At 42.7% G+C, this 8,250-nt stretch overlaps 1 pseudogene; it reads right to left on the bottom strand.

Moving 5' to 3' along the window:
* Window positions 1-3,931: 3,931 nt before the first annotated feature.
* Window positions 3,932-8,019, bottom strand: LOC147989957 (uncharacterized; annotated as a pseudogene).
* Between the last annotated feature and the right edge of the window lie 231 nt (window positions 8,020-8,250).

Genomic DNA, 8,250 nt, shown 5'->3' with positions numbered 1-8,250 from the left:
TCGGAACTATCTCCAAACGAAGCTCTCTGAGATCGTTAGCTACCTCTTGAGGTAATCCTCCGGTCACTAGAGTATTCGCATAACTCTTGCGGCTCAAAGCGTCTACTGCAACATTGGCCTTTCCTGGATGAAAATGCAACTTCATATCATACTCCTTTATGAGCTCCAACCATCTCCTTTGCCTGAGATTCAACTCCTTCTGCACGAAAATGTACTTCAAACTATTATGCTCCGTGTATACACCATAATGGTTTCCAATAAGAAAATGTCTCCAGGTCTTGAGCGCATGCACTACGGCTACTAACTCCAAGTCGTGCGTGGCATAATTTAACTCATGAGGTCGAAGCTGACGTGAGGCATATGAAACAACTCTTCCATCTTGCATAATTACACCTCCAGGTCCTTGGCGAGAAGCGTTGCAATAAACCTGTAAATCCTTGCGTATGTCCGGAAGGATCAGCACTGGGGCTGTAACTAAACGTGTCTTCAACTCCTGAAAACTGGCCTCACATTCTTCGGTCCATTTGAACTTGGTGTCCTTCTTCAGTAACTCCGTCATGGGTTTCGCAATCTTGGAGAAATTCTCAATGAATCTCTGGTAATATCCTGCAGAGGTAATATCACTAGTGGTGCCTAAACTTTCCCTAAATGTTCAGTTTGGTGCCTCAGCTTGTAAAATACACGTAATGAGTGCTAAAACTTGGCAATTTGGTTCAAATATGGTGCCAAACACATTTGTCTATGGATTCGCTGCTGACTGGGCTTGACAGCGTGGCGTGGGGCCCCTTGTCAGCCACCCAAGAGGCGTGCCCATTGTCTTTTTTTCCAGAAAACACCCTCGCTTTAACATTTCTCACGGAAAAGCCCCTGGCTCGGCGGGACAGGGTCGACCGCACTGGATACTGAATATAGTGTTAAGTACAGAGTAGAAGGCTAAATCATCAGTTGTCTCTGACTGTCCCACTGGCTACCAGCACAAGACTTGCACACCCAGGTCCTGGGTTCGAATCCCAGGACACCCTTTTTTGGAATTTTTTGTAAGATGTTCAGTTTGTGAACAATATAATCACTGGAATTTGACAGCATCGGAAGAACTGGATATTTTTTGCAACATGTTCAGTTTGTGAACAATATAATCGCTGGAATTTAAAGGCATCATAAACTATTCTCTAATAACACATAAACTTATAAATTCCGACAGCATGAGAAACTAATCATCAGTAACACAATTACACTGAATTTTAACGGCAAGAAAGAATTTTAACAACAAGAATGATAGCAGATTCATATAACACTTCAAGACTAGAATTGGACAGTACATGAACATAACACTGGAGCTATAAAACATACTGAAAGTGCCGCATGCCAACATACTTAAGTGCAGTACGTGTAAACCGACATGTTCATTACATCAAAAGAGGCCTCTAACAAATAGACCAAGTTCATTGGTGAACTTAGTTGCATTCCATAAAGTTCAGTCATGAACTTCTGCATCCATGATGGGCATCTACATGTGCATGAAGTCATCATCCCACTCATCCCCTCCTGGTGCATTTTGCATGATTGGCTCTTCCTCTACTACCACATGTGACCTATCTGAATCAGGTCCAAACATCAAGTTCCAAAATCCAGCCCCTGGTCCAGTCCTTCCTCCATTGTCATATAGAGTTCCTCTTCCACCATTTCCTCTTCCAGTTCCTCCTCTTGCACCTCCTCCTCTTGTCCTTCCATTTCCTGCAAGCATGACAATTGAGAAACTTAGAACTGATAACAAATGACAACAATTTCATTCTTGCTGACTTGTAGATTTCAACAAAAATTACACCTCTTGTAGCATTTCCCCTCCCACCTCCTGTAGCATTTCCTCTACCATCTCGTCTAGCTTGCCTCTTCCTGCCTCTTGTATTATCACTTGTTTGGTGGCTGGATTGAGGCACATCCTCTAGAATATCTTCAGTAACACCCCTCCTCCTACCTCTTCCACTTGCTGTTGCAGTTGTCACTCTTGGTGGAGGAATGATAGCTCTGGCTTGTGTAACAAATGAAGATTCAGGAAGAGGAGCATGGTCCATGACTGGTTGATATGACATCCTCTCCTGTATATTGCAAACAATGCTTGAGAGTAGAGTTGAATATAAAGAGGACTCAAATATAAACATAGCTGGTTCAGAAGTTTACCATTTGCTGCATGAGGTAAACCATTGATCCTGGTGTTTGAGATGGATCCACAAATGGATGAACTGTGTGTGACATGATGTTCCGGAAATATAACAATTAGCAAATGCACAATTGATAAACTTCTATCGCAATATGTAGCAGGACATATTTAACTTACTGAAATTATGGATGGATCATCAAACACCTCTTCTGAATTATCATCTGTAACTACTGGGCCTCTCTATTTGTTTCTGCCCACTTTTTATGGCCTTTATTATTGTGATTTGCTGCTCCACAAACATAACAGTGCATGGTTACACCATGTTTAGTCAGTTTCCTGCCCCCTTCCTTGTCAAGCTTCTCTTCTGGATCTTTCTTTCTATTTCTCCTTGGTCTACCCATCACCTTGGTATACACAGGTGGGTACACGTCCACTCCTTCCATCTTTGTCCAATGCTCTTGGTCCCTCATGGGCTTGATATTGAAATTGTAAGCATTTTTGTAAGTAGCTACTGAGTAGTATTCGTGCACCAGGCTCTCGGGATCTATCCTCTCCTCTCTAGCACAAGCTATGGCATGATGACATGGAATCCCAGACAGCTCCCATCTTTTGCAGTCACAACTCTCACAGTTCAAATCAACAATATATGAATGGTTCATTGATGACACCTTGAAAACTTTCTGACCAGCCACTTGAACCATGCAGAAAGCAGCCCATTCAGTAAATTTGTCAAGCTTCTTCTGTATTTTTGGGCACAATATTTTACCCCATTTTCTGTCAGTGGCCACCTCCTTCTGGTTGTTGTACATCCTGGTTGTGATCTTGTCAGTGATGTTATCCAACATGGACTTAATTGGTAGCTCTCTATATTCCAAGATCCAGCTATGAAATTTAAGAGGAAAAAATGTATACACAAATGAGAATTAACCTATCTTCACAAGTTACCTATTAAAAACTTCAGACATGTTATTCAGTAGAATGTCACACTTTGGAAATGGATTGAAAAATGCTTTAATCCAGGTTCTTGGTGGCCATCTCTCACACCATTTGTATGCATCAATGTTGTCTTCTTCCATCTTTTGCATTGCTCTCATGTATGCAGGGTTGTTTGAAGCCCTGGAAATTGCCCACAAATTTTTCTTTAGTTTCTCACCTTTATGAAGCTTGTTGAAATTCTGATACATATGCCTGACACAAAATCTGTGTTCAGCATCAGGCCATATCTTTGCCACAGCTTTTATGAGACCCTGCAATTTCACATAATTTCACATATATTTCATAATGAAAGTCAATTCACATACAACAAGTCATGGTGGAACTACAAAATAACTTTGATGACCAAATACCTTTTGCTTGTCGCTCATAATTGTGTATGGAGAGGTGTTACATACGTTGAGGTCATCCTTTAGGCTTGCCAGAAACCACTCCCAACTGCTAGTTGACTCCGCTTCCACAATGCCAAATGCTATGGGGAAGATACAGTCATTTGGGTCAATACCTACAGCTGTGAGTAAATTTCCTTTATACCTGGTCTTTAAGTGACATCCAATGACCAATAAGCCATCCTCTCTTGCATGCATCCAATGACCAATACATAGGAAAAACTTGCTACCAGGATTTCTTTTCCTTAACTCCTCTCAATAATCCCACAACTGCATGTACTAGTTATCATCGTCCCCCTTATCTCCTTCACCGAGGATCTTCTAGCTCTTCCCAATTTACTCCTGGTTGGTATGAGGTTGTACTCTATTTGCACCTTCTCTGAAAATTTCTTCAACGACATCTTCTCATTGTCCCTGAACTCATCTTTGAATTTTCTAGTGCTGTCAATCCCTTGAGATTCCAGGCTTTAGTACAAGTGTGCTCATCACAATACTTTTTAATAACGAAACTGGATGTTCTGTTGTCCTTGCTTGACATGAGATACCACGGGCACTCACCCCTGCACACAACTATTATTTTCTTGGATGTGTTCCTTTTCTTCTTCACTTGAACTCTGTTTCTAATGCTATACGATGTAATAGCATGTCTCAGCTCCTGCACATTACCAAAAACCTGTCCAAGCTTGGAAATAGGGTTATTCAAATCAGTTTCTGGATTAAATCCCTTGAAGTGGTACTTCAACTTCTCCCTCTGTTCATTGGACAAATGTAAGTGTAAATCATCTAGAGCATCCTCTGCTAACTCTGCTTCATAGTCACAAGATGTGTCCTTCTCTGTATGATCATCCACTTCTTTGTCAACATTTTTTACATAGAGATCGTCATCCCCATCTTCTATGTCATAGTTACTATCATAGAAATCCTCATATGTCTCTGATTCAGCTGCATTTACTCCATCTTCTTCCTCCAATTCTTCATCAGCACAACCTGAGGATGAAGCTTCCCCAAAAAACCTCCTAGACCTCCTCTTATTTGGCACACTTCTCTCCTCGGGACAACTGTATTTCTCTTTTCCCTTGCTTTATTTTCCTGGAGTAATGACCTTTGAAAGTACAGGAACTCCATCAAGTAAAATATCATCTCTGAGAGCACTGTCAAGTCTCTCTCCATGGTCTACAATCAGTAACAAGTTCTTGTGCTCTGTAGTTGCTGCTATCATTGCATGGATATCTTCATCACATGTCAAATTTCTTAGCCCATCAACCAGTGTCTTTCCAGGCTAACACCAGTACACATCAAGCTTCAAACAATCTCTGTCATGACCTAGCTGCTGCAAAAAGTCATCAATCCATAACAAGGACCATGTATCATTGTCACAGTTGTCAAACCATGCAACTTCATAATCCATGTAGGTGTTGTTGTTGTCAGTTCCACAAAAGAAACCTTTGTGATATATCTCAACTGAGAAAAGACCATCAAAAGCATCTGAAATTAAAATTCAGTTGAGGAGCTGTAAGATAATTTTAGTTAACAACAATACATTTTCAACAATATGCAGCACTTCATAATACAGTACAAATAGTTCACTCAAACTAAATTCAGTTTTAATGGAGTTCAAAAAAAGCAGCAATGTTGTTTGGGTACTTGCGAGCAATGTTGTTCTCCTACTACATTAATTCTAGAATTTTATTTCCAATAGTATGCAACACTGCTGACCTGCATTTGTTCAAAAATTCAGTTCAACTACTATCCACATGTTCAGTTAAGGTACTGTAGAAAGATTCAGATAAAGCTACTGTCGAAATATTCAGAGAACCCACTATCCAAAATTTCAGCAAATGTACTTTCTTTTTCAGATAACCTAATCCTTCTAACACAAGAAAATCTTAAGTAATGTTCATATGCCCTCACTTCAGATTCTTCTTCGTCACCAAAATTAGCCAAATAAAGACCCTTCTAACCCGACCAAACCCCCTCATATAAACCCTAGTTTGAAAAGCCTACGAGTCATTGCGCATAGGGGTTTTAACTCATAATCATCTACCAAACATCAGCGTACACTAGAAACTTAGAAATTGCAGGCTTTTAACAGAAGGCGAAATCAATCTTAACCCTACCGCGAAAAGGGGAAAGCTGGGTCGAGAAAGGCGAGGTGGTACTCATCGTAAGGAGGGGCTGCATCTCCAGGAGCACATCGGCAGGGCTCCGCCGTCCTCGCCGGTGACGATCAATGCGATCGCCACGATCCACGGGGGTGGCGCCTTCCCACGATCAGAAGGGAGAGACAGAGGAGGAGGAGCGCTCGAGGCAGACGAACAGGCATGTACCGATTTGCCAGATGCAATGAAACAAGAGGTGATATGGAAAAAGCCATGCGGGCTGCCCTGTCCCGCCGAGCCAGGAGCTTTTCTAAGCGAGAAACATTAGTCCAAGGGTTATATTGGAAAAAGGCCAGCGGCGGCACGGGCACACGCCTCTCAAGTGGCTAACAAGTGGCCCCATGCCATGTTGTCAAGCCCAGTCAGCAGCAAATCCGTAGACAAACGTGTTTGGCACCGTATTTGAACCAAATTTCCAAGTTTTAGCACTCATTACGTGTATTTTACAAGTTGAGGCACCAAACTGAACATCCAGGGCAAGTGTAGGCACCACCAGTGATATGACCTCTATCCTGCAAGTTCATGAAAACCAAGTATCTCTCCAACTGAGGTGGGTGCCAACCACTCAGGGACAGACTGAACCTTGGAAGGGTCTACTGCAATACCTTCTCTAGATATAACATGTCCGAGAAATCCAACTTCCTTCAACCAAAACTCACATTTGCTGAATTTGACATATAACTGATGTTCTCTGAGCTTCTCGAGAACCAAGCGCAAATGTTCCTTGTGTTCTTCTTCATTCTTCGAGTACACCAATATATCATCAATGAACACCACAACAAACTTATCCAAGAACTCCATGAACACCTTATTCATCATACTCATAAAGTAGGCAGGGGCATTAGTCAAACCAAAAGACATGACAGTGTACTCATATAGCCCGTACCTTATGGTAAAAGCTATCTTAGGTATATCCTGTTCTCGGATCTTCAGTTGGTGGTATCCTGATCGAAGATCGATCTTGGAGAATACTTTAGCTCCCTGTAGCTTTTCAAATAAATCATTGATCATCGGTAGTGAGAACTTGTTCTTGATCGTCACCTCATTCAGTGCATGATAATCCACAACCATCCTTAGAGATCCATCCTTCTTATGAACTAAGAGCACTCGGGCTCCCCACAGTGATAAACTTGGTCGAATATAACCTTTCTCCAATAACTCCTTAATCTACTTCTTAATCTCCTCCAGATCATTTGCGGGCATCCGATACGGTCTCTTCGATATTGGTCCGGTGCCTGGTAACAGCTCTATCAAAATTTCTATATCTCGATCTGGTGGCATGCCTGGTAGTTCCTCCGGGAATACGTTAGGATAATCCTTCACAACTGGCACTTCCTCTTGAACAACTCCCGAAACTGAATTTACTTGAGTCCTCCTTGGCACATGCCTAGACACATACTTGATCATTTTTCCTTCTGGGTGGTGAGAAGTATCGACTTACTAGCACAATCGATGTTTCATCCATACTTTGATAGCCAATCCATTCCTACTATTATATCCAATCCTTGTGACTCCAAAATAACAAGGTCTAATGGGAAAACATGGCTACCAACGGTTAATGGCAACCGATCACACCATCGGCTGGCCATATACTCCGCTCCTGGTGAGCTTACTAACATGGGCGACCTAAGGGCTAAGGTTGAAAATTTGTACTTGTCCACAAACCCCCTTGATATGTATGAATGTGATGCACCAGTGTCAAAAAGAACGAGAGCAGTAAATGACTTAATCAAAAACTTAGCAATCACTACGTCAGGCTGCTCTTCAACTTCCTCCATGTTGATGTGGTTCACCTGACCTCTGGTGAAGGGATTTGGCTTCTTCCCTGAGCTTCCATTGCCATTTCCATTCTTTGCTTCAGGACACTCGGTAGCGTAGTGTCCAGTCTTCACACACTTGAAACAAGTAATGTGACTTAGATCCTTCTTTGCGGGTGTAGTGGGGTTGAAACGGTTCTGCCTGTTGTTTCCTCCATTCCCATTACCTTTCTTGGGGCCACTGTGGCTGTGTGAACTTCCTCCATCGTGAGTGTGGCCTCCATGGTTATGAAGGGTATGCCCTCCCGAGTTCGGGTAAAACGAGGCTTCTGCTGAGCTCCCGAGTTGTACTTCCCCTGTCCATACTTCCATTTGCGGTTCTCAATCTGCTGCAGCTTGCCTTCAATCATGAGAGCCCTGTCTACCAACTCCTGGTAGTTGGCGAATGTTTCCACCATCAACTGCATACTCAGCTCATCATTCAGCCCCTCAAGGAACTTCTCCAGCTTTGCGGCATCTGTGGCCACATCATCTGGGGTGTAGCGTGCTAATGCTGAACTCATCCACTTACTGCCCCACAGTACGGTCTCCCTGGCGTAAGTTGCGAAAATCACGCTTCTTCATGCTCATATCTCTAGTTGAGACATGTGCAGTGCGGAATGCTTGCTGAAACTGATCCCACGTGACATTGGCCATGGGGAAAGTGACTGTATAGTTCTCCCACCATGAGACTGCGGGTCCATCCAGTTGATGTGCGGCAAAGTGCACCTTCTCAGCATCTGTGCAACCGGCGG

The sequence above is a fragment of the Triticum urartu genome, chromosome 1A (assembly GCF_056163025.1).
Source record: "Triticum urartu cultivar PI428250 chromosome 1A, HENAU_Tu73, whole genome shotgun sequence".
Taxonomy (NCBI): Eukaryota; Viridiplantae; Streptophyta; class Magnoliopsida; order Poales; family Poaceae; genus Triticum; species Triticum urartu.
This window is presented reverse-complemented; position numbering and strand designations above follow the sequence as displayed.